The 27,949-nt window shown below is 44.5% G+C and overlaps 1 long non-coding RNA gene across 7 annotated transcripts; it reads left to right on the forward strand.

Annotated features, from left to right (window-relative positions):
- The first annotated feature begins 166 nt into the window (after nucleotides 1-166).
- LOC141107647 (uncharacterized) lies at nucleotides 167-27,949 on the forward strand. 7 transcript variants are annotated; one of them, XR_012235947.1, is made up of 6 exons: nucleotides 167-347; nucleotides 472-578; nucleotides 2,660-3,681; nucleotides 18,599-18,677; nucleotides 21,852-21,930; nucleotides 27,197-27,949. It is a non-coding gene; the product is annotated as an uncharacterized lncRNA (long non-coding RNA). The 7 variants fall into 7 exon arrangements; XR_012235949.1 differs by having other exon boundaries at nucleotides 167-332; XR_012235945.1 differs by having other exon boundaries at nucleotides 168-417; nucleotides 521-578.

The raw sequence follows: 27,949 nt of genomic DNA on the forward strand, positions 1-27,949 counted from the left end.
CATGCTCGGTGCTATTTCTAGTTTTAGAAGCCGCAACTGAATGTACGCATGCGCACAACTTACTGTCGCAGTGGGTGTGTCTGCTCGAGTGACATCGGCAGGTGCTATTTGGGGGATGAAATGACTGAGATTTACTTGACGTCAGGGCTCTTCTAGGCTGTGATTGGACGCGATGGTTGTCAGTCAGGGCCTGGGCGGTGGATGGGAGCGGGTTGTGCGCATGCGCTGGGAGGATGCTGCCAAAAACGGGCTGGTTGGTAGGGAGGAGGCTGGGCACCTTTGTTGGCACGGAGCAGAAAGGAGGACCTGAGCGGAGCGGTGTGATCACAGAGGTGTGGGAGGGCTCTGTAGGTATTTGGATGGGGTGTTCTATATAATAGGAGATGTAGGGTGGGGGAGGTGTACTGCTAGATAGAAGTAAGTCAGATCTGATCATTGATTTTTTTTTTCTAATATTTTTCTATTTATTAGCTATTAGTGGGGGATGTTCATGTTTCTGAAGCTCTCCTGTACATTGCAGATGGAGATGAATGGCGGAGAAATCCCAGCGTGGCCGTCTGAATATTCCGCTGATGTCGGTAAGTCGCCCGTTCCGCTGCCGGATCACAGCGAACGCTGCTTGTATAGAGCGAACGCTGCCGCAGTCCAATCCTTCTGTACTGGAAATGCGTCATACCGCCCAGCTTGGCCCCCGAACAAACTATTTAGGGCCCTTTTACGCGTAATGCGGTTCTGCTGCGTTTTTACCTTACTAAAAATGCAAGAAAAATGCTATAAAAAATGTTTCCCTTTAAATCCTGTGTCTCTTCACACCGCTGCGCTGCGGGTGTGGTGCGTTTTCAAACCCCACAAAAATTAAAAAAAACGCAGCTCCCCATTGAAGTTAATGGAACACACATCAAAAACACACCGCAGCTGCGTTAGTTCAGTCACATGCTCATGTTTCACAGGTGCATGCTGGAAATCACGCATCTAGAAAACGCACCAGAGGCACATCAAAAAACGCATAACCACTTTTGATGCATTTTTCTCAGTGGAGAAGTGTGAACGCAGCCTTAGCCCTCGTTCATATTGAAGACTGCTTTGAAATCGTGCGACTTCATCCGAACTCGCACGATTTCAAAGTTGCATTTGGGGGCGACTTGAGAGACATCTGTGGGGGGGTTCATGCACAGATGTCTATTGAAGTCACCCCTGAAGTGCAGGAACTACTTTTGGAAATCAACGCGGCGCCACAAAGACGGTGTCGCACCAATTGAGACGCTCCTATTGTCGGCAATAGGCTCCGATTTGACACGCGATTTAACCTGTCAAATCACCCCGATGTGAACGGGGGCTTAAAGTAACAGAAGAACGGGAGCTCTACTTTACCCTTTTAGGGAATATTAAAGAGAACCTGTCACCAAAAAATCATCACATAGGGGACTTTTTATCCCCTATATCACTGGCAGCCCTCCAGCTGTTGCAGAACTACAAGTCCCATGAGGCGTTGCAAGGCTGACTGTTACAAGCATGAATCCCACAGGCGGAGGCATTATGGGACTTGTAGTTCCGCAACAGCTGGAGGACCGCCAGTTTGACACCCCCTATATGATGAAAAAAAAGTTAAGTTAAAATGAAATAATGCTTTAAAATTAAAAAAAAATAAAGTTACACACAAGGCAATAATTCCCCCCCCCCCCCATTTTTTTTGAGGACCCCCACCCATTCCCACATATACGCACGTACGAATGCACGCATCGGGGGCACCTATGCATGAAAATGCTGATTACACTACACATGTTGCATATCGCCGCGCAAGCTGGAGTAAGCGCAGTATTCCTAGCACCAGACCTCCTCCGTAATATTAAACTGGCCACCTATAGGGGGATTTTAAAGTGTCACCTATGAAAAATATAGGGTACTGCCATTTCATAATCGCACGCAAATTTAAGATTTGACATGTTTGGTATCTATTTACTTGGCACAACCTCATGTTTTATATTTTACCAAAAAAATTGGGTAATTTAATTGCATTTGTGTGCCCTAAAATTACCTTTAGCGTATTTTTTACTGAAATTACTTTGCAATAATATCGTGGATATAAAAAATTGTTTTATTCTCTACAGGTGTCTGCTTTCAGAAAATATATCTTTTTTTTTTTTTTTTTCTTTGGGGGGGGTTATGTAATTTTCAGTGCTAAAATGAATTTTTAGGCATGTGTGCAAAAAAAAAAAAAAAATGCCAAAAACAGCTCCGGCAGCGAAAGGGTTAATGACCACAAGCAGCACATAATTGTCACCAGGCAGCCGATGTTTCTGTGCTGAGAGCGCCCACACAGCACACAGACCTGGCTGTCAAAGAAAACAGCTTTCAGTCCCCACTAATCATTGGTAGTTCCCAATTATGAGACCACTGTAGCAGCCAATCACGTCATCATCGATCCTTCACACCCCCTGGGACATTTTAAAGGGACACCAGGGCAGGCGGGAAGGGGTTAAAGAAGGGTAGAGACAAAGAAAGGTTGCAATATATGATCAGTTGGTTGAGCTCTTTTGGATCAGGCAGAAGTTATTGCTCAGGCAGTGGGTATTAGTAGTATTATTTCTCTAGATGTTTGCTGAAGATTTGTTACAGTTCTGTATCTATTTGGGTAATTGTGCTCTCTTTTTTTTTGCAGTATTGACAAGGACACTGGAGGGCAATGCTTATCACGGGCCTTGCTGAACACGTCCATCTCCAGCATGGATCAGCAGTCTACACGGCCACCAACCTGAAGAGGCCTCCTCAGATGGAAGAGAAATGAAAAAAGAATTATCACTATGATTGTTAAATCCTTGTGGGATCCCCCAGGGGGCCCGTTCTGATCTGTGCTGTTGTTGCTGAGCTAGCATGGTCGACAGCCTAACCCCCCCACCCCTCCCCCCACTTCTGTCTGACCATGCTGCGAGCAAGGAGAATAATGTATGACTGACAGGCACACAGAGAAGACGGGAAGGGGGGGTGGGTAACAGCTCACAGAGCTGGGGGGGGGGACAGACAGCACACACAGAAGAGAAGGGATAGTGCATATGGAGGAGAGGAGAGCACACAAACACATAGCTGAAGGGGTGGTGTTGGATCAGAAGAAAGGAGAGCCAAAGGCCGCACTCACGAAGGGGGGGTGACAGACCACAAACAGAATAGAGGAGGCAGTGACAACGCACATAGAGGAGAGGGGGATATCATCTGCAGCACTTCCATCTAATCTGCAGCCCTGTGCTTCTTCTGCTTTACCCCTACTTGCAGGAAGGACTACTAATCGCACCCATACCCCCCCCCCCCCCCCCCCCGCTTCCCCTGCAAAAGAAACTACAAGTACACCTCTGCAGAAGAAGTAGAAAGGATGTTGGTGCAGCCTGCTGCTGGTTCTATGTGGGTTCAAGGGGTACAATATACAGGATCCAGTTCAGTGCAAAATTAACATGGTGCAGGGGCTAGTGCTGTGCTGTGACTCCAACCCATAAATTGGGCTTCAGCCTGGGGTGGAGCTACAAACAGCAGAAACAGAAATGCTGTCCTTTTACAGCAGAATGCAGCCATGGGCCAGAATAGGAGCAAGTCCTCCGTGCATTTGGTCCCCTGAAGGACACCACAAGGATGTAAAAACTATGGTGATCGTTCTTTAAAAGAAAGGAAAAGCAGAGGATATGTTTCGTTTGGGTATGTGGATGTTAAAATAAAAAAAAAAAAAAAAAACAATGCTAAATATGTGCCCCACAGACAACTAATGTTGTATAGAAGCTTTATCATTTTAGCCACAGCAAATAGCTTAGTCTACAGTGTTTCTTTGATGAAAAGGGCAACTCTGTACTAATCAGTATGTAGTGGAAATAGACGAGAACAATAAGGACTGTAATCAGCTTAGAAAGTCTATAGATTCTTAGAGCCACTAGATGGCAGCACCATCACATTTTTTTGTCTTTTTTTCTTGGTGGGATTGTTTTAAAACACGTTTTATTCCCAGTAAATGTGACACACAAGTCTGTACTGTTATTTTTATGATAGCTGCTATCAGGATGATTTGAACGCCTGAATAATACTGCTGCCAGAAGGATTCAGATGACTTGTCCAAGGTTACGTAACGGACTACAGTCCTGCACATCTGCGTAATGTTGGTCATGTTATAAAAATGAGAAGGGCTCAGGATCCATCTATTATTGTGGCCTACTTTCTGTTTTTTAAAAGGGTAAGTCAAGCCATACATTAAGCAATTTTCTTGAAAAATTGCTTGATTCCCCCATCAACACTGACTGAATCCCTTCCGCAGCACTTTTGTGTTCTGCCGACGGGGAGCCTTCCCTGTGCCGGGACCTAATAATCACTGCTGGCGGCTATAGCCATTGGCAATGATCACATGAAAAAAAATCTGACAGGCTTTTGTATCGAAATTGATCGATGAATCGACTTCAGTACAATCAGGCTGCCCATAGATGGATCGAATCGTGGCCGGTTCCTGCTGAATCGGTTGAGATTTAATGCATCTATGTAAAATCATGTAAGGCCCCTTGCACACGATACTCCTGTTTGAGCATCTACTTTTCCAGATGTTTTTTTGTGTCATGTGTTTGCACGTATTTACTTATTTCAAGCTGCAGTGTGCAAGAGGCCTAATTCACCTCAAGTATTTTGATGCAGTTATAAAAAGTTATAAAAATTAGCTACATCATAAATCTAACAACATAATAAAGTGACAGTCCACTATATATAACTTAATAATTTAATTACACTCGGTGAAATCTGTAACTTATAAATAAAGTGCTGTGTGCAATAATCAAAAGTGCTTTTAAATTGTCCCATAAATGCAATTGATATATAATTAATGAAACATTGTGCTCCAAAACACATATAATTAACAATGTGCTCCAACAGTTCATACAATCTCCTTGCATAAACTTGATATGTAGTTCCAACTTCCCCACACGCGAGAAGATAAAAAGTGTCCTTGTGCAAACAAAAGTATCAAAAGTGCTTGTGCGTCACCACCGTGCTTCAAAACAGAAGAATGGCCACTTACCAGATATATACAGTAGATTCCCCTTTGTGGGATCTATATATCTGGTAAGTGGCCATTCTACTGTTTTGAAGCACAGTGGTGACGCACAAGCACTTTTGATACCTTTGTTTTGCACAAGGACACTTTTTATTGATTTTCGCTTCCCCCCTACATCGCTCGGGGGCCTGTCGCCCCCGCCAGGACCCCCTTCGCCAGCCCCCGCACTTACCCCATCCTGGTCGCAGCTTCCCCCCATGCGTCTCCTCCCGAGTCCCGGCGGTCTTTTCTCCTCCCGGCCAATTAGGACTCGCTGTCAATTGGGTCTCAGGACCTGCTTCCTGATTGGCCATGAGGATAAACAGGAGTACATTAGCGAATATTAATTTCCCCAAGCTCACCCCTTTTTGAAGCCAATTAGAGCCTCAGGCTCTAATCATTTGCTTCCAAAAAAAAAAAACCCATTGAAATCTATGTGTTTGGCACCCTGCATGTAGATTAGGGGCCGGGTGCATGGATTGGGGGGGTGGGGGGTGGCGCCCCGTATGAGCGGCCGCCACTGCTTATAACAGATTTGTTTTCTAGTAACTAGCATGAAGGACAACACAACTGATGCAGAAGCAGAACAGAGAATGCTCTCACTTTTATGAAAATGGCCAAACTAGCTCCTCTAAGCAACTGAAATGTTTTTCGAGTTACTAGAAATCAGATCTGTTATAAGCAGTGGCGACTGCTCATACGGGGCGCAGGGGCGCTGCCCCTCCCCCAATCCATGCACCCAATTAGTGAGGGTGTCATGTATTGGTTTGGAGATTAGCTGCTTCTCTGTTGCTCAGAAAGAGAGTAAGGGCTTGTTCACACTAGTGGGTGATGGGCATTAGCGCCCCCCCCCCCCCCCCCCCCCTCAGCTGCTCCACCTTTAGCTGCAGAGGCAGTGTACACATGCTGCGACTGCAATGCTTTGCAAGCGTCCCACAGTTGTGTGTATTGATCGCAGGTTCAAGGGGTTTAGGCAGCTGGTGAGGAGGTGATACGGTGCCTCCTCACTGCCTGTCAAATACCCTCTGAAGAGCAATCTGAACACGGATCCCTCAAAGCACGTGAGAATGAACTATAAAGCTGGCCATAGATGGATCTAATTTTTGTCCAGTTCCAATTTCGTTCCATGCAGAAGGTGATCATTAGATCAACTTATGTCAAATTGTAAAGTTGAAAAACGTTTGCCAATCAGCATCTGCTGATCAGTGTGTTCTGATAGCAGAGAGTACCGCTGTCAGAATACAAGGTCTTAGTGGGGGAAATTCCTTCATCGAGCTTACATGTGTGGCTGAAGGAATCTGCTCTTTTTTTTTTTCGTTCAGCCCAGTGGCTAAACAAAAAAAATGACCCATCTATGGCCAGCTTAACCACTTGCCTACTGGGCACTTTCACCCTCTTCCTGCCCAGGCCAATGTTCAGCTTTCAGCGCTGTCACACTTTGAATGACAATTGCACAGTGATGCATTTTTTTTTACACAAATAGAGCTTTCTTTTGGTGGTATTTAACCTCCCTGACGGTATGACAGGCGGACTGACCAAGGCCCCCCGCGCCCCCCCACACCAGAACAGATCGGATGCTGGTTTTCCAGGATCCTTGTCCAACCACCAGCTTCTATTGGACGAATCTGTACAAACGGGCTGAAAGTCTGCCAGTTCCTGCCAAACCCACCATTTTCACCCAATTTTTGGTCCATGTGTACCCAGCCTTAAGCCGTGTACACACGATCCGATTGTTGGCCAACTGAGCGTCAGAATTTTGTCCGAAGGGCGTGTGCCCTGAACTTGTCTTTCATACTTACGGAACACAATTGTCGGCCAACAAACACGAACATAGTGACATACTACGTGAAATTTCAGCTCTTGAGCGCCACCCTTTGGGCACCTTCTGCTAATGTTGTGTTTGGTGAGCATTGATTCTGAGCATGCGTGTTTGTACTTTGGACTTTTGTGTGACGGACTTGTGTACAGACAATACGAAAATCTGTCAACAGACCATTGTCCACCGAAAAATTTACTAGCCTGCCATCCAACATTTGTTGGCGGAAAGTTGGACAACAATTGTCTGATGGAGCGTGCTAACGGTCAGATTTTAGGAAAACAGTCTGTCATCACACAATTCCGTGCCAACAATCCGATCGTGTGTACGAGGCTTTAGTCTGTGTAGAACATGTATGGTCAATCTTTTTTCTTTAACTGGGGCGGCAAATAACATGAGGGAGGGCACAGATATAGCACCTCTCTAGCAGATTGAAGTAAAGGGAAGTGTTTTTAGGGCTTCATTGCAGGTAACAGACAATTGTGTAACTTCCGAAAGTCGCAGAGATGGCTGCTTGCAGTTCTGAGGCAGATATCGCTTATCTCTGCAGATTGTGCTCTGCCCACTTCAACATTGGTAACAAACCGTCCACTCTGCCCTTCAGTGAGCCTACGCTGAATTCCTGAGCTCCTGGCCTGCGATGGCCCCTTGTCATCTGTAACATGTGACCCAAGAAGAATTCTCTCTGTGCCCCTCTACCCCACCCTCTGGTCTCTGTTTTGTTTACATACTGGGGGGGGGGGTTTGTTGGGATCGGTGATACATAGATCTGATATTGTGTTCTAGATGACTTGCTGTTTTCAGTGTTGGAAAGGACAATTGTGTATTTTTAAGAAGCTCATGATATGTTGTTAGTGGAGGTTTAGGCCCCTTTCACACTTGTTCGACTTTTCCTGCAACTTGGGACTGCAAAGTCACATGACAAGTCGTACCCCATGATGATTTCTAATGAGCAGTGCTGGGACAAGGCCATTTGGTGCCCAGGGCGAAGATGGCAAACTGCGCCCCCCCCCCCCCCGTTTTTCATTCAGATATCCCCGCACAAAGTCAAGGACGTCGTATGACAACCGGCGGGTGGGAAGTGGTTAAAATGCATTTTTTTTTTAACACAAAGTTGTCCATTTATACAATATTTCTAACACATAACATGTACATACCAAAAATGACACCCCAAAATAGATTCTCCTACTCCTCCTGAGTACGGCGATACCACATGTGTGAGACTTCCACAGCCTGGCCACAAACAGAGGCCGAGCATGGCTGGGTATAACTGAGCATGGCTGGGTATAACTGAGCATGGCTGGGTATAACTGAGCATGGCTGGGTATAACTGAGCATGGCTGGGTATCACCGAGTATTGCAGACTATGGCTGGATATGGAAGGGTATGGCTGGGTATCACAGAGTATTGCAGAGTATGGCGGGGTATTGCAGAGTATGGCAGGGTATTACAGAGTATGGCGGGGTATTGCAGAGTACGGCAGGGTATCGCCGAGTATCAGAGGGTATTGCAGGGTATTGCATGGTATTGCGGGGTATTGCAAAGTATTGCAGAGTATTGCTGGGTATTGCGGGGTATTGTGGGGTATTTAGGGGTATTGTGGGGTATTGCGGGGTATTGCGGGGTATTGCACAGTATTGTGGGGTATTGCAGAGTATTGCACAGTATTGTGGGGTATTGCAGGGTATTGCACGGTATTGTGGGGTATTGCAGGGTATTGCACAGTATTGTGGGGTATTGCAGGGTATTGCACGGTATTGTGGGGTATTGCAGAGTATTGCACGGTATTGTGGGGTATTGCAGGGTATTGCACGGTATTGTGGGGTATTGCAGGGTATTGCACAGTATTGTGGGGTATTGCAGGGTATTGCACGGTATTGTGGGGTATTGCAGAGTATTGCACGGTATTGTGGGGTATTGCAGGGTATTGCACGGTATTGTGGGGTATTGCAGGGTATTGCACAGTATTGTGGGGTATTGCAGAGTATTGCACAGTATTGTGGGGTATTGCAGGGTATTGCACGGTATTGTGGGGTATTGCAGAGTATTGCACAGTGTTGCAGGGTGTTGCAGAGTATTGCACAGTATTGCACAGTATTGTGGGGTATTGCAGAGTATTGCACAGTGTTGCAGGGTGTTGCAGAGTATTGCACAGTATTGTGGGGTATTGCAGAGTATTGCACAGTGTTGCGGGGTATTGCAGAGTATGGCGGGGTATCGCCGAGTATCACAGAGTATATCTGGGTATTGCACAGTATTGTGGGGTATTGCAGAGTACTGCACAGTGTTGTGGGGTATTGCAGAGTATTGCGGGGTATTGCAGAGTACTGCACAGTGTTGCGGGGTATTGCAGAGTATTGCGGGGTATTGTGGGACATTGCAGAGTATTGCACAGTATTCTGGGGCATCGCAGAGTATTGCAGAGTATTGTGGGGCATTGCAGAGCATTAGGGATGGCTGAGCATGGATGGATGGCTGGATGTCACTGAGCAGCGCTGTGGGCACTACACATCCAGCCCACAGCGCTGCGAGAGGGGAATAAATCTGAGGCTGAGGCGAGGTTAATGACCAGTGACCACCACTGCTGAAGATCTGAGTCAGAACACTGGCAGTGGCACACACGGGCACTGCAATCTTCTACCTTCGCTTCCTTCCAGATTGAATCCAGCAGCAGCTACTAGAGCCTGCCTGCCAGCCAGCCAGCTAGGCAGGCAGCAGCTCCTCAGCTCCTCTCCTCTCCTCACCTCAGCTCAGCTCAGCACGGCTCGCTCGCTCCTTGAGGTGACAGCGCGCCGACACAGCTCCCGCCTCCCTGCGCTCCTCTGCATCCTCCCACCTCACCTCCGGCCGTGTGTGACGTCACGGCGCTGGCAGGGACTACGGCACTCCTCCATAGGGGAGTAAACTGTAACAGTGTAGTTTGTGCTGAGGGAAGGGAGGATGCAGGAGCACACAAAGGCAATTTGTACAGTGCCGCTGGGGACTGTAAATGCACTGGACTGTTGTATTATTGTACACATTGGCGGGCGGCGGGCGTGGCAGAACGTCACCTGCAGGCTGCGCCCCCCCCCCTATAGCAAATGGTAGCGCCCAGGGCACGTGCCCCTTCCGCCCCTGCCTTGTACCGGCCCTGCTAATGAGTACCGTTTTATCTGTGCGACTTCAAAGTAGACCCTGTACTACTTTGGTCTGACTTTAATGCAAGTTGAGGTCCATAGACCTCAAGTTTACACAGGCATTCCCTGAAATCGCGTCAAAATCGCAGCTGTGAAATTGCTGTAAAGTAGCGGCAAAATCAGACGACTTTCAAGTTGCGGCAGTGTGAAAGGGGCCTTAGGCTTTGTTTGGGTGGGCACTTGCACCCATCCTGCGTGCAGGCTGCCATCTGCATCTGTCCCAAGCTGCATGCAGGCAGCCTATAGAGGTGGACGCAGACCGTAGTCGTATAGGAGCGGCCATGCAGCCGCTCCTTTACGGCTGTCAGATTTTGACATGCAGCTGCGTCCATGCAGCCTAGGCGATCTGAGCAGAAGTGGGACCGGGTGAAGTTCCTTATTAACCCCTTGGCGCCGATGTAAAACAAATATGCGGCCCCGCTGCACTGGGCTTTTTGCCGTGGGGCCGCCGTAGGCGTACCTCCCTTTGTGCATGGGAGCGCACCGCACAGCTCACCGAGAGCCCCAGGCCCCGTTCTAATGATCGGGTTCCAGAACATCAGATTTCGGGTCACCTGATCCCTGTAATAGCCTCTGATTGGCTATCATCGTCATCAGTCACTGTAAAGGCCGCCCCTGTGTATTCTGTCTCTGTAAATGGACGAGAAAGATGTACCACTCTCTGTCCTTGCAGAGATAGGAAAAAAAACAAAACTGTGTAGAAAAAAATAATAATAGTAATTAAAAAAATAAATAAATATATATATATATATATATATATATATATATATATATATATACACACGCTAATGAATGATAGCGTTAATAGTAGCAGCTATTATGTCAGGATCAAAGGTCAGGGTCAGGATTTTTTTTGGACAGGATTTTTTTTTAAATAGTATTAGTGTCCGTGTGTTTTAGGTAGGATTAAAAAAAGAAAAGAAAAATGTGCACTATTGTTTCTGGGCTGTACTACAGGTACCAACAACCAATAATATACACATATGAGGTGCGCTGCGAACGTCAGGAGCAGGAGACTTTATTTTGGGTTGTTCTTTGGTGGTAGGTTATAGTAGTAGCAAGAAATATACAGCTGAATTAAATCAGGAGATATCCATAACCATTTACCACCAAATAAAAGCCCAATTTGTCCAGAAAAAATGCGGTATAAATCACCTGGATGCACAGAGTAGTTGTGATGATATGTACGGTTTTACTAACACATGTCAAAATTGCAAAATTGTGCTTAGGCACTAAGATTTGTTTTACCCTTAGGCACAAAGGGGTTAAGCTCCAGCCACACTAATATGGTTTTATCTGTTGAATTAAAGGGGTTGAGGGTTTTTACTTTAATGCATTCTATGCATCAAGTTGAAAAACCTTCTGTAATGCAGCTGCCCCCCAGACCCCCCCCCCCCCCCTTTTTACTTACCTTAACCCAATCTTTCCAGTGACGGGGACAAAAAGACACAAGCTCCAGCTGGTGACTCAGGTCCTGATTGGATAGATTGATAGCAGCGCAGCCATTGGCTCCCAATGCTGCCAATCAAATCCAATGGCGCGGGAACTGGGGGTGGGGCCAAGTCCTGCAGTCTGTGTCAATGGACGCAGCAGCAGGACACGGAAGCGCGCCCGCATGATTGCCCTGAGGGAGAGAGGCTCTCCAACGGGGCACTCAAGAAGAGGAGGAGCCAGGAGCGCCGCTGAGGGACCCCAGAAGAGGAGGATCTTCAACTGCACAAAGGAGGTAAGTATGACATGTTTGTTTTTTGTTTTTTTTTGTTTTGTTTTTTTTTTAAACACAAAGCTTTACATATCCTTTAAAGAGTAGGTAAACCTTAAAGTGATACTAAATTAATTTCTCCAAAAATAGTCCATACAAAGTCCCTGCTTAATGGCCCTGTAATCTGTTTTTCATTAAATTGCTTCTTTATGTGTTTTTCTGCCTTCTTGTAATATCTTCCATGAGCTCCCAAACCTCTCCTTTTCCCCGTCACTTCCATTTGTTTGGAACAGGAAGTCAGATCACAGCAATAAAAAGAAGAAATTTGGAGATTTAGAGGAGGCTGAGAGCAATAGAAGGGGGCTTTTTCTTTTATTAAGAACAAATACTTAAATAGATTTTTTTTTTTAAACCAGAATTTAGTGTCCCTTTTAAAGTGGAACTCCGATCACAAAGATTTTTGTAAATCCTAATATGTACAGAAATGTTAGCTGTCCTAAATTATAAAAAATGACCGGATCTCTTTGTAGTGCCAATAAATCAAGTAGTAGTATGTAGTACTGTGAAAAGAAATATAGTACTGTGATGTGATTCTAATTTTACATAAATGAACAATGTTCTGTGAATGGCCAATGGGAGAGGAGGCAAGAAAAAAAAAAGACATCAGCCCTTCTGTCTATGAGACCTATGATTACATATCCAGAGCGGGCCGGAGGTATAGTGGAAGTTGTAATGTCCATCGGAAACAAAAGTATTTTATTATATGATACTGTGAAGTATAATGTCCCGTACACACGGTCGGATTTTCCGATGGAAAATGTGCGATCGGACCTTGTTGTCGGAAATTCCGACCGTGTGTAGGCTCCATCACACATTTTCCATTGGATTTTCCGACACACAAAGTTTGAGAGCAGGATATAAAATTTTCCGACAACAAAATCCGTTGTCGGAAATTCCGATCGTGTGTACACAAATCCGACGGACAAAGTGCCACGCATGCTCAGAATAAATAAAGAGATGAAAACTATTGGCCACTGCCCCGTTTATAGTCCCGACGTACGTGTTTTACGTCACCGCGTTTAGAACGATCGGATTTTCCGACAACTTTGTGTGACCGTGTGTATGCAAGACAAGTTTGAGCCAACATCCGTCGGAAAAAATCCTAGGATTTTGTTGTCGGAATGTCCGAACAAAGTCCGACCGTGTGTACGGGGCATAAGGCCGCTGATGACATAAGGGTGTATTTATTTGCTTTGTTCTGTTTTTGTTTGTTTTTTTGTTTTTGTTTTTTTTTTCATTTAAAGTGATTGTAAGGGTAAGTTTTTTTTTTTTTTTTAAATAACAAACATGTCATACTTACCTCCACTGTGCAGTTCGTTTTGCACAGAGTGACCCCGAACCTCGTCTTCTGAGGTCCCCCGGCGGCTCTCGCAGCTCCTCCTCACATCAGATAACCCCCTAGGTGAAGCGCTCTCCCGGGAGGTTACCTTGCGGGCGCGCTCCTGAGTCAATTCAGCGTCCATAGCCGCGTCATTGGATTTGATTGACAGCAGTGGGGACCAATGGCTGTGCTGCTATCGATCTGTCCAATCAAGAGCCGAGAACCCCGGGCAGAGAGACAGTGTGTCCCCGCCGGGTCAAGTTCCAGGGCTCAGGTAAGTAAAACGGGGGGGGATGGGGGGTTGGTCACTACCAGGAGTATTTTTACCTTAATACATAGGATACATTAAGGTGAAAAAAACCACGAACCTTTACAACCCCTTTAATTTTTCCTCATTAGGGACTTCAAGTTGTATTAAACCCCAAAACAAACATTTATTATACTGAAGCTTACCAATTCTTAGGTTTGCTGGCTGCATTAGTTTCCTTTTTTAGGCTTTCTTCCGTCTATTTTCATCTGGTGATCTGGCCAGTAAGTATGTTGTTTTACAAACTTTCTTGCAGATCTAGCAGTTACAGGGATGATACAAACCATTGAACACTGACAGGGTTGCTTGCAATGATCAGTTTTATTTATTTAACTTTATCCTTAAAGAAAAGACATTGCTTACAGTAACTGCATATAAAGTGTTAAGCAGGTCATACGCGGTGTTGACAGGGGAATCTCTGCTGCCGAGTCATTGTATTCTCCCGGTGGGGGGTAATCCTGCTGAACCGCATGAGATTTGAACCATCTATGGCCGCCCATAGCTAAAATATGGCTTCAAATGTTGGTGTTTCTAAATCTGCTAGTCCATCTAACACTCCCCTCCCCCCAGACTGACAATGCTGCTGTCCAAAAGTATCCCCTGTGCTCCTTCATCCAGAGTGGGGGGCACTCTAATACAGGAGGTGTATTACTGGCCAGGTCACTGGGTGAAAACAAAGGGAAAGGGTCAGTTCACACTATGTGCAGTGACAGACGTTTTACTGCATAGCAAAACGGTCTGTCACTGCAGGGACACACAGGAAACAATTGTTTCTTGTGTGTTCCATTCACACTGCAATGCAGCCTAGCGGACATGCTGCATTTTGTCGCAGTGCACCGGCCCAAATCGCTCTGCAGTGTCAGGCACCCCAATATGGCAGTCAATGAAGTGTACCGTTTGTGTACTTAAAATAAAGCTTGTATAAACAAAGAAGCGAGCAGTGCGATGCCCTGAATGGTGCACCACACCGCCCCCTAGCGCAGTTGGCAACACAGAGCGGTTGGAGTGGTTTGGCTGCTCTGCGATTTGCTGGCTTGCATATAGTGTGAATTCACCTGAAAAAAAGGAAAATGACTGCAGCCACCACATCTAATGATTGGTAAGCTGTAGTATATTACATTTTTTGGTTTTGGCTTTAATACCGCTTTCAGTAAACTTTTTTCGTTGGGTTTATCATTTGGTGTGCTGGTTTTTCTGTAGAGGTGCACCGAAAATTCAGGATGTACTTGGCCGAAACCGAAAATGACAGATTTAAAAAAATATATATATATACATTTTTTTATATATAATTGCATTATATTTAAATTTTTAATTAATATCATGAATTTAAATGAAAATGAATTTATTGTTGGCCATTATTGCCACTTTTAGCGCAAGAAAAGCTCAAGAAAAACGCATCGTTTTAAATTCTATGTATGTCACCTGTTGGGCTTTCGTTGTTAATGTTTCTTGTAATTGTTAATGCAAAACTTGATAAATAAATCTAAAAAAATCTATAAAAAATCTATAAATCTATAAAAAAAAAAAATAATAATAATAATAATAATGTATGTCTTCACACTGGTCTGTTGCGCTTCCGTTGTGGTGTTAAAAATCTTTGTTCAGTTAAAAAAAACGCACTAAAAAACACACAGGGTTATGACTAAGGCCTTATAGGCTGAAACGCGTCAACTGATTTAATCAGCGTTTGTTCACTGTGGCTATTCAAAAAAGAAATTTTAAGAGCAACAACTGGAGTGCGGATCATTTTTCCTACATTACTCTACTCAGCCAGCGACTGTGGATCGAGCACCTGGCTCTGCAATCTATGGGGTGTATGGGTAGTAGCACTGACTTTTCTGTTTATACTAAAAAACGCACCTCCCTGTTAAAAAGCATTGAAATCGCAGCAAGAACGCATCAATAACGCACCCATGTTACTTTTTTGGTGTGGTTTTTGGGTCACATGACCTATTAAAAACACACCATTAGCACAGCAAAATCGTGGTCTAATCGCATGCGTTTTTGTCATCATTATTGGTGCCTTTTTCTTTAACGGCATAATGCAGAAAGCACCATTTTTGGATGAAATTTGGGCGCGTCTCTTCTTTTTTTGTATTATTAGGTTCTTTCTGTCTGTGGTTTCCCCTCATTTTTTATCCGTATGACAGCAGGACAAGGAATGAGAGGAACCGGGGTCACCGGGGCGGAAGATTCAGATAGTAATAAAAGCCTGACGGGTTCTAATCCTTCACAACTTTATCTAAAATGAAGAGAGAATTTGGCTGAAGTTGGAGATTGAAGGACAATATCAAATAGGATAAAGCCATTGGTGGCCTGGCTGTTCCCGAGACGCTCGTCTGTTTCATTGTAATCTGGTGTAGATCGTTTAGTGAGCAGAGTCGCTGTCGTCTTCGGAGATGTCTGCCTGACGCCCGGAGCGCTCTGTAATCAGGATATCCTGCCCCCTCCCTCCTCCGCTAGAAGGATTGCTCCCTCCCTAGACCGCCAGACATTGTCCTCTACCTGCATAGCTATATATAACCCTGGGACCCTTCCACTATGTAAACATGATAGTGGCTGCTATTCATAGCAACCTGCTCAGGAAATTGTGCATTTTTGTGTCTATAATTATCTTCATTCTGCATTTTTCTTACTAACCTCCTGTGGAGAAAATATTTGTTTCTATTTCACATTAAAGCCTAAGTGCAACCTCAGACCTAGTCCACACGTATGCGAATCTGATGCGATTCTGATGTCATCCAGAACACATAGAATTGCATGTCAAGTGAAAAGACCTTGCTTCCTATGAAGGCTGTTCGCATAGATGCGGTGCAATTCTGGTGCGGTCCTGTGTGAGTTTAGTGCGATTTTAAGCTCTATAGCCTGCGGGAATCGCATCTGAAAAGCACAAATCGCACCACAGGCAAGTTGAGCTGGGAATTTTTCTTTGTTTTTGGCACTGCAAAATCACACTGCACTGCTACTCCAAAACGCATGTAAAATTGCGCCGCATCAGGGTGGGCCCGGGGCAAAGTCACAAACAAAAAAAATAGTACAAGGGATGTAACTAATGGTCTGTAGGATGTGTCCCTTGTGCTGATTCCTGTTAGTGAAAATATTCCTCCATCCTGCCAAGCCACCCCCGCCTTAATCTAAAAGCCAAAGCTGGCCATAGATTGTACAAATATCGGCCGGTTCAGCAGGGACTAGGCGAGGTTCTATCCATTTATGGGCAGGCTGATTGTACCCAAGTCGATCCATCAATCGACTTGAGTACAACCAGGATGTCTAATTTCTATAGCCGCTAGCAATAATCATGTTTTCCCCACAAGAGCGGGAGTCTTCATATTAGCAAGCAGGTAATCACCTGTTTGTTAACATTAAAGCGGAGTTCCACCCAAAAGTTTAACTTCCGCTCATCTGATTCCCCCCCCCCCCCCTGGTGCCACAATTGGCACCTTTCGGGGGGGGGGGGGGATGGGGGCAGGATACCTGTCTTTGACAGGTATCCTTTCCCACTTCCGGGAGCCTCAGCTGCAGCTATTGGCGTCACGGCTGAGGCCCCCCCCCCTGTCGCCGGGCCAGTAAGAGAGGGGAGCTGGGCCTCGCACATGCACAGTAGGGTTCCCGGCGTGAAACCAAAAGGCTACACTGCCGGGTACCCTTACCCGCAATGGCGGCGGCAGCACCCAACAGCTGATGGAAACATCGCTGGACTCCAGAGCAGGTAAGTGTCCGATTATTACAAGCCAGCAGCTGCAGTATGTGTAGTTGCTGGTTTTAAATGTTGTTTTTTTTGGGAGGATCTCCGCTTTAAGGCTCCTTGCACACTGGGCTTAAAAAAACGTCTGTTCTCTCGGAAGTAAAAAACGCTTATATAGAGCATTTTTTGTACAAAGTTTAGACAAAGTTTACATTTTTTTCTGCCTCCAAGCTCCAATCAGAAACACAAACCGGAAGTTTTTTTTTCTGCCTCTAAACGTTAAACTCAAAATATGCCTCTTAACGTCCTAATGTGTATGGACACATAGAATAACATTGAGCTGCTTCTACAGGCAGAAAACAAAACTGTAGAAGCAACGTTCTTTAAGCCAGTGTGCATGGAACCTAAAAATTGTGCAGCTCCCGCCCTCCGTCCAGATCTGCAGCTCCTCCCACCCTCTGCTCTTCTGATAGGGAGCCCCAGGAGAGGGAGGACACATGGGCTGATAACTGTCTCTGCATTGGCAAAGGTAGGACTGTGCAGAGGAGGCAGAGATTTAAAGGGGCAGTGATGTTAGAGAGGAAAGGGGGGGGGGCTGTGATGTGGGAAAGGACTCTGATTGCTAGGAGCCCTGTAATGTAAAGGGTCACAATGATATAAAGGAGACTGCACTGTAAAGGGGCACTGTAATCATTACAGTGCCCCTTTATAGTGCAGTCCCCTTTCCATTGGAGTGCCCCTTTCCATTGAAGTGCCCCTTTACAGTGCAGTCCCCTTTAATGTAAAGTGGCACTATGATGTAAAGAGGCACTCCAATATAAGGCAGGCTATGATTTGCAGGGGAACCGAGGACACTGTAGGACTGTGCTGTAAAGGGGGGCCTGTGATTTGAAGGGGGGCTGAAGACAGACTCTGTGAATATTCCCTCCACCATCCGTCCCCATCACATTCCCCCACCCCCTCCCCCCGGTTCCTGGGAAAATTGGCTGCCACAAAACCAATCCCTGTTGCCAAAAAGGTTAGGAACTGCTGATGTAGGGGGAAAGACGCCTGTAAATAAACAGGTACAACTTATGTAGGAGGATTTGTTTCATCTCTGTGTATAGACTGAGGCCAGTCACTTCACTGGGTATGTGTAAGGGTTTACAACTAAGGTGCAGAAACCTCTTTTGGAGCTGGATCGCGTTGGTCGTTTTTGGACCATATGATCCTGTGGTGGAAAACTGCACTAAGCTTGGGGGTGTCGTTAACTTTTGTATTGCTACCCGCAGCGGATCACAAACGCGATGTGGGAGACACCAGGGATCGCTTTGCTTCCTGTTGAATGATTCCAATCCTTGGCATATGATTTATACTAAAAGTAGTAAATAGTACAAAGAGGATTCATTGGTAATTTATTGTTGCTTCCAACCCTCATCTGATGTAGAGATGTCTATTCAGTTTAAGTACTAATATGCCTTCTCATTGAAATCTTCCCACAGTAGCTTCCGCTGGCCAACTAGATGAGCAGTGTTATCGCTGAAGATTTTGTGTCCTCTTTGTGATCTGAAGAGACAGAAGGTAAAATGCTTTCATTATAAGTCTACATTTCTATGGCATGCTTTCTTCTTCTGTTTACAAATCTGTTACTTGCACTTTAATTACCGTCTTGTGAGCAAAACCACTTGCAAAATGGTGACGAGGGTGCATACAATAACCCGGGGTCTTGTCATTGCTGTCCAGTGAGCTGGAAATGGCTGATTAAGCCCCGTACAGATAATAATCCTGTGTGCGTTACTTTATGAACTAAAGATTCTTTGAGTGGTTTTAAGTGTCTTAAATATTATTATTATTATTATTATTATTATTATTATTATACAGTTTTTTATAGCACCAACAGTTTGCGCAGCTCATTACAACATAGGGGCAGACAGTACAGTTACAATACAATTCAATACAGGAGGAATCAGAGGGCCCTGCTCATTAGAGCTTACAATCTAGAAGGGAGGGTCAAGTGAAACAAAAGGTTATTAATGGAGTGTTAAAAGTGTTTAATGGAGCCAGTTCTTTAAAGTTTGCTGAACAATTAAAGGAAATACAGCTGCCATTGCTGACTTTTAAAACTGAGAAGGCTATTTACCTGTTTGTCATGATGATCTATCCTACAAGGCATAGACTTAGGAGAAGTATTCTGTTTTCCGGGTTCTAATAAAGCCTAAGTGCAGCGAAATTAAAAAAAAAACTGAAAAATCAGCGCAAAGGGACATAATTTACAGTCTGTAGGATGAGTGCCTCTTGATTTAGGTGAAATTTTCCTCCATCCACGTCCCCATCCCCGCTGCAGTAATCTTCGGGTGCAGTAGAGGTTAATAGAACTAAGGGGCTGTCACTGGCTCTCGCCAGAAGAGCCTGACTATGGCCAACTTTTCTGCTCAGCTGCTCCATTCATGGAAGCTGTACTACAACTTCTATGAATGAAACAGAATCAAGGAATGGAGAGTGGGCATATGATTGTAGGGTCCGACCCTCCCATTCATAGATTGTGTTTCATTCATAGAAACCCCGGGGGGGGAGTCCTCTGACTGTTGACAGTTCAGGGAACCTGGTCAGAGGGAGAATCAAAACTTCCCAAAAACATGGGTCCATTCAGACAGCCCCGCCTCTATGGCCTACATCAATCATCAAGGAGGCACCAGAAGTCGAGCAGCTGAGAAGGAAGTGGAATTGTCTCTGACGCTAACAGCAGTACACATTCCTGGTGTGGAAAATTGTCCGGCAGACTTTTAAGCTGTCAACAACTGGATCACAGAGAGGTGTTTCAACACCTTTGTCATAGGTGGGGGAAGCGAACATGGACCTGTTGGCATTCCATTTCAACAGCAAACTGGACAGGTTCATCGCCAGATCCAGAGATCCCTGGGCTTTTGCAGGAGATGCTCCGGTGATTCCATAGGCTGAGTTCCAACTGATCTATGTCTTTCCTCCGCTAAAGACTGCTCCGCAGGATCAAATTAGAGAGCATTCTGGTGATTCTTGTGGCACTGAACTGGCCCAGGGGGACTTGGTACTTGCTGTACGTATTTACCTATCAGCTATGGCCTCCTTTAGACTTTCGGATTCTCTCTTTGCCCTTCCAAAAGGCTTTCGAAGAGGGCATCCTGCTTCTTCTTCCACTAAGGCTAGGTGGATTTGACAAGTCGTTCAACTTAAAAAACAAAATAAGTGGCACTACACCCTACATACAAAAACGCAAAAGTCCACTATTTTATATATGTGCACTTTTCCAGTGTTCAGACAACATTCAGAAATTCTTAAAATTTCCTCCACCACCATGCTTGAGATGTCACACCTCATGCATAAATGGAGAAATGCCCACTTACCAGATCAAATTGAGCCTCTATAACTAGGATGGTCAAAGAATGCTTGAATGGATGCCTTTCTCCATCTTTTATATTCCAAGGATCCAGTTCTAGAAGATATGGTGTTTATTGGCGTATAACACGTACTTTTTCACCCTGAAAATCAGGTGCAAATAGTGTGTATGTGTTATACGCCAATACTGCATTTTGGGCTGCCTTGCAGGGAACGGGGAGGGGGGCGGGACGAGCGCCATCAGATTACATACAGCGAGAATCTCCTGTTTACTCAGCGGCCTCTGTAATGGTAAGTCCCGTCTCCTGGGCCGGCATTGGACGAGTGTTCTCTCTATCATAGAACCCGGTCCAGGAGGCGGGACTCTGTATTAAAGAGGCCGCCGATTAAACAGGAGATCCTCGCTGTATGTATTCTGATGGCGCTCGTCCCTCCCCCCTCCCTGTCCCCTTTGAGGCAGCAGTAATCTGAGGTGAGGCTGCCGATGGGCACTGATCAGGCTGCATTCATGGCAATGGTGAGGCTGCAGATGGACATTGATCAAGCTGCAGTGATGAGCAATTGTGAGGCTGCAGGTGGGCAATGGTGAGGCTGCATTGATTGGCACTGACCCTTATTTTGCTTCAAAGTTCTTTATTTAAAAATTAAGTTTTTTTCCTGAAACTTCCCTCCTAAAATGAAGGTGCGTATTATACGCCTGTGCGTGTTATATGCCGATAAATACGGTAACTCCTAATTCCTTCCCTTCTCTCCTCCTCATCAAGCCACCATTCACAGATATCCACCAAGGAAACCAGAAAATTCTGAAGACAGACTCTGTGAATACTCCCTCCACCATCCGCCCCATCACATTCCCCCGCTCCCTCTCCCCAGTTCCTGGGAAAATTGGCTGCCAAGAAACCAATCCCTGTTGCCAAAAAGGTTGGCAACTGCTGATGTAGGGGGAAAGACGCCTGTAAATAAACAGGTACAACTTATGTAGGAGGATTTGTTTCATCACTGTGTATAGACTGAGGCCAGTCACTTCACTAGGTATGTGTAAGGGTTTACAACCAAGGTACAGACACCTTTTTTAGAGCTGGATCGCATGGTCATTTTTGGACCATGTGATCCTGTGGTGGAAAACCGCACTGGGCTTGGGGGTGTTGTTAACTTTTGTATTGATACCCGCAGCGGATCACAAACACGATGTGGGAGACACCAGGGATCGCTTTGCTTCCTGTTGAATGATTCCAATCCTTAGCATACAATTTATACTAAAAGTAGCAAATAGTACAAAGAGGATTCATTGGTAATTTATTGTTGCTTCCAACCCTCATCTGATGTAGAGATGTCTATTCAGTTTAAGTACTAATATGCCTTCTCATTGAAATCTTCCCACAGTAGCTTCCACTGGCCAACTAGATGAGGAGTGTTATCGCTGAAGATTTTGTGTCCTCTTTGTGATCTGAAGAGACAGAAGGTAAAATGCTTTCATTATAAGTCTACATTTCTATGGCATGCTTTCTTCTTCTGTTTACAAATCTGGTATTGCACTTTAATTACCGTCTTGTGAGCAAAACCACTTGCAAAATGGTGACGAGGGTGCATACAATAACCCGGGGTCTTGTCATTGCTGCCCAGTGAGCCTGAGCTGGAAATGGCTGATTAAGCCCCGTACAGAGAATATACCTGTGTGTGTTACTTTATGAACTAAAGATTCTTTGAGTGTTGGTTTTAACAGTGTCTTAATGGAGTGTTAACAGTGTTTAATGGAGCCAAGTCTCTAAAGTTTGCTGAACAATTAAAGGAAATACAGCTGCCATTGCTGACCTTTAAAACTGAGAAGGCTAGTTACCTGGCTGTCATGATGATCTATACTTTAAGGCATAGCCTTAGGAGAAGTATCCTGTTTCCAGGGTTCTAACAAAAAACAAAGTGCAGCCAAAATAAAAAATCTGAAAAATCTGCAGAAGGGACATCATTTACAGTCTGTAGGATGAGTGCCTTGTGCCGATGCCTCTTCATTTAGGTGAAACCCTGCTCCATCCACGTCCCCATCCCCGCCACAGTAATCCTCTGGTGCAGTGGGGGTTAATAGAACTAAGGGGCTGTCAGTGGCTCTCACCAAATGAGCCTGACTACCTGACAAATGAGCCTGCCACCTTTTCTGCGCAGCTGCTCCATTCATGGAAGCTGTACTATAGCTTCTATAAATGAAACAGAATCATGGAATGGAGAGTGGGCATATGATTGTAGGGTCCGACCCTTCCATTCATAGATTGTGTTTCATTCATAGAAACCCCAGGGGGGGAGTCCTCTGACTGTTGACAGTTCAGGGAACCTGGTCAGAGGGAGAATCAAAACTTCCCAAAAACATGGGTCTATTCAGACAGCCCCGCCTCTATGGCCTACATGAATCATCAAGGAGGCACCAGAAGTCGAGGACCTGAGAAGGAAGTGGAATTGTCTCTGATGCTAGCAACAGCACACATTCCTGGTGTGGAAAATTGGCAGGCAAACTGGACAGGTTCATCGCCAGGTCCAGAGATCCCGGGGCTTTCGCAGGAGATGCTCTGGTGATTCCATGGGATGAGTTTTACCTGATCAATGCCTTTCCTCCGCTAAAGACTGCTCTGCGGGATCAAATTAGAGAGCATTCTGGTGATTCTTGTGGTACTGAACTGGCCCAGGGGGACCTAGTACTTGCTGTACGTATTTACCTATCAGCTATGGCCTCCTTTAGACTTTCGGATTCTCTCTTTGCCCCTCCAAAAGGCTCTCGCAGAGGGCAAGAATGAAGGACTCACTGCTCCAGGTGGATAAATTAGTGCCTGATAAGAATGTTAAACCAAGTGCTAGCCCTGGCCCGCCTCCGTGGGTAAGTAGATAAAGGAAGAAATGGCTGCACATGGATTGAAATCCAAAATGTAGTTTATTGTTTACCAAGATGACATCAAAGGACATCAACACACAGGTCTTGTAGACGCGTTTCACACAGTACAGTTGTGCTTAATCATCCTGCTTCTCCTTTCACCATGGCTAGGTGGATTTGACAAGTCATTGTTCAACTTAAAAAACAAAATAAGTGACACTACACTCTCTAGTTGTAGTGATTACTAACTGGTAAAATACATGCAATAACGTAAAAGTCCACAAAAGTCCAATATTTTATATGTGTACACTTTTCCAGTGTTCAAACACTCAGAAATTGTTCAAAATTCCTCCACCACCGTGCTTGTGATGTCACACCTTGTGCATAAATGGAGAAATGCCCACTTACCAGATCAAATTGACTCTCTATAACTAGGATGGTCGATGAATGCTTGAATGGATGCATTTCTCCCTCTTTTATATTCCAAGGATCCAGTTCTATATGATCACTCCTAATTCCTTCCCTCCTCTCCTGCTCATCAAGCCACTAGTCACAGATATCCACCAAGGAAATCAGAAAATGCTCATATAGTATAGTATTTATTAAAGATTATTTTAAAACCAAGCATGAATTGCACTTTCTGAAAACGTAATTTCTGACGAAACGCGTTGGAGCAGAGTCCCCAGTCATTACTTCCGGCCTTGATTGCATCACATCCAGTGACGTAATTACCTGTTTTGGGAACACATGCCGGCTCCGAGGCAGTGAACAGAGTGCTGGCGGTATTCCCTTAGTGATTGTGTTGGTGCCATTTAAAGATCTAGTTTATGTAAGTGCAATTCATCCTTGGTTTTAAAATAATCTTCAAGCCTATTCAATACATGATAAACCTCCTCCCTTTCCTGTTAAGGCCCACTCCACCAGATTCATGGGTGTTTATTCTGCTTCACGGATTTGTAAGGCTGCTCATCTGGTCCTCCTTTTACACATTTACAAAATTTTACCAGCTGGACCTTCCAGCTTCTGCTGGTGTTGATACTCTGCTGAGTATGTATAGCCTATTTTACAGTATTTACAGTTGTGCTCATAAGTTTACATACCCTGGCAGAATTTATGATTTCTTGTCCAAACTATGAATGATAACACAAAAACTTTTCTTTCACTCATGGTTAGTGTTTGGCTGAAGCCATTTATGATCAATCAACTGTGTTTACTCTTTTAAATCATAATGACAACAGAAACTACCCAAATGACCCCGATCAAATGTTTACATACTCTGGTGATCTTGGCCTGATAACATGCTATTAAAGGTAACCATCCTCACCTGTGATCTGTTTGCTTGTAATTAGTGTGTGTGTCTTAAGAGTCTACTACACACCCCATAGGCTACACAATATGGGATTGCTATCCACACCGACATGTACTAGATGCAAACTGGACCATGGGGACCTGATACACATGTTGTGGCGCTGCCCCAAACTACACGTATACTGGAAGGGGGTGACTGATACCCTGAACACAGTGTTTCAGGTGTTAGTCCCATTATGTCCCAAATACTGTCTGCTGAATCTTCTAGATGAGCTTGAATGGGAGCATCACACCAGAGAAGCCCTCACGAAGGCCCTTTTTATGGCCCGCAAACTGATAATGCTACATTGGAAGCCTGACTCACCTCCCACGGTCTAAGAATGGATTACTGCTCTAGGAAATACACTGAGAATGGAAAAAGTTATTTACCAGCATAGGGGTGCTCCGGAAAATTTGAGAAGTTATGGGACCCATGGTTGGGGACACCGGGGCTTGCCCCTGAAGACCTGGTTATGGACCCACTTTTGAGATTAAATGTGGGTTAAATGCAAATACCTTATTGAGTTACTGATGGATTATGGGTAGGAGGCAAACTCACTCATACTCTGGTTGTAACGTAAAATGGGTTCTGGTTTTAAGATGCAAGATCCATGATGATGATGGCTATGATGAATACGAAATGTTCCCAATGAATATTGAACTGTATATAACTGCTGTATATGGACTACTGTTGAGCTTTGGACTGTACTCATTTTAAAATAAAAAAATTTTGGACAAAAAAAAGAAAAAAAAAGTGTGTGTGTGTATAAAAGGTCAATGAGTTTCTGGACTCCTGACAGACCCTTGCATCTTTCATCCAGTGTGGCACTGACGTTTCTGGATTCTGTGTCATGGGGAAAGAAAAATAATTGTCAAAGGATCTGCGGGAAAAGGTAGTTGAACTGGATAAAACAGGAAAGGGATATAAAAAGATATCCAAGGAATTGAGAATGCCAATCAGCAGTGTTCAAACTCGAATCAAGAAGTGGAAAATGAGGGGTTTTGTTGAAACCAAACCACGGTCAGGTAGACCAACTAGAGATTTCAGCCACAACTGCCAGGAAAATTGTTCGGGATGCAAAGAAAAACCCACAAATAACTTCAGGTGAAATACAGGACTCTCTGAAAACATGTGGTGTGTCTGTTTCAAGATGCACAATAAGGAGGAACTTGAAGAAAGATGGGCTGCATGGTCAAGTCGCCAGAAGAAAGCCATTATTACGCAAATGCCACAAAGTATCCCGCTTACAATATGCCAAACAGCACAGAGACAAGCCTCAAACCTTCTGGCACAAAGTCATTTGGAGTTATAAGACGAAAATTGAGCTTAATGGCCACAACCATAAACACTACATTTGGAGAGGAGTCAACAAGGTCTATGATTAAAGGTACCCCATTCCTACTGTGAAACATGGAGGTGGATCGCTGATGTTTTGGAGATGTGTGAGCTACAAAGGCACAGGAAATTTTGGTCAAAATTGATTGCAAGATGAATGCAGTATGTTATCAAAAATACTGGGGGAACATTTACATTCATCAGCCAGGAAGCTGCGCATGGGACCTACTTGGACATTCCAACATGACAATGATCCAAAACATAAGGCCAAGTCGACCTGTCATTGGCTACAGCAGAATAAAGTGAAAGTTCTGGAGTGGCCATCTCAGTCTCCTGACCTCAATATCATTGAGCCACTCTGGGGAGATATCAAATTTGCAATTCATGCAAGACAGCCAAGAATTTACAGGAACTGGAGGCTTTTTGCCAAGAGGAATGGGCAGCTTTACCATCTGAGAAGATAAAGAGCCTCATCCACAAATACCACAAAAGACTTCAAGCTGTCCTTGATGTTAAAGGGGGCAATACACGGTATTAAGAACTGGGGTATGTAAACTTTTGATCAGGGTCATTTGGGTAGTTTCTGTTGTCATTATGATTTAAAAAGAGTAAACACAGTTGGTTGATAATAAATGGCTTCAGCCAAACACTAACCATGAAAGAAAGAAACGTTTTTGCGTTATCATTCATATTCTCTGAAAAATAGCCAAGAAATCATAAATTTTGCCAGGGTATGTAAACCTATGAGCACAGCTGTATATAAAATCTTAATGTTAGAAAAAAACATTTACTACTAGGTGCTTCCATGACATGTAATAAGACAGGCCAGCGGTAGTTTCTCCCTTTTGCATTGCCTTTCTCATAAGTGCTCATAAGTCCTCCAAAACCCAATAAATTATATATGAGGGAGGGTGTGTTCCTACCTCCAAATCATTACATTTTCTGTCTTCTAAGGTAGGACGATCATCAGGGAATCCTATTACATACTCATAAAATAAACATCAACATCTAAATGCTGTACATATGAAATATTCATATTTGATTTACCAGTCTAAACATTATTTTTATATTTTTAATTTGTAGTCTTGAACATAATAAAGAAAATATATATATATAAAACACACTAGTGTAACTTGCACCTTTGATGTGACCTTTCTTCTAATTAAACATGTCTTCTCTGTTCCTTTTTAGTGATGAAGACTGACCCTACAAGACAAGATCTGTTTTTGGGGGCTCAATAGAAGTTTTGGTCTGCCCTGTGTTTTTCTGAGGTGCCAAACTGTAATGAACAAAAGAAAAGATGGTGGATCCTGGGAATCCCACTTATAAAGCACGTGGCTGTGCCATAGTGTAAGTGGATGGGTGTCACCAAAAACTATTGTACCAAAAAAGAGACAAGAAAAAGGCTTGGACACCACAACAGTTACTGTCCAAAAAATGTGTTTATTAATGTAATTAAAATGTCATAGCAAAAGAGAAAATTTGAATCGGTGCCCACTTGACCCAATCCGACCCCCCTGAGCACCCACCCACAACCACTCCCATACCCCCTGTAACGCCAAGAACCTCCCCACCCCACCATTCAAGCATCCTTCCCCCCAGAAGGACCCCACCATGATACATTGGAATGTGCAATAACAGTGAATTTTCCAAGTTGAGAGAAAGAAGCCAAATGGCCAGTGATACTACAATGGGCGGAGTGAAGTCCCTCAAGAGCTCTCTATGCGAAACAGCCACAACCAAAGCAGGATTTAGGCCCCCCAAAAAACAAATTTGGCTCACCTGTTAAATATTGCTCTGAACCTACTTATGAGTAGGGCTTGAGTCTTGTTGATGTTGTCTGGTTAGTCAGTGATTGATGTAAGAACTTTGAATTGTGTTTGCCCTTGACAACGAAGTGTACGACCTTTGGATCTTTCAGAATAAAGGAAAGTTCTAAGCAAA

The sequence above is a fragment of the Aquarana catesbeiana genome, linkage group LG09 (genome assembly GCF_042186555.1).
Source record: "Aquarana catesbeiana isolate 2022-GZ linkage group LG09, ASM4218655v1, whole genome shotgun sequence".
NCBI lineage: Eukaryota > Metazoa > Chordata > Amphibia > Anura > Ranidae > Aquarana > Aquarana catesbeiana.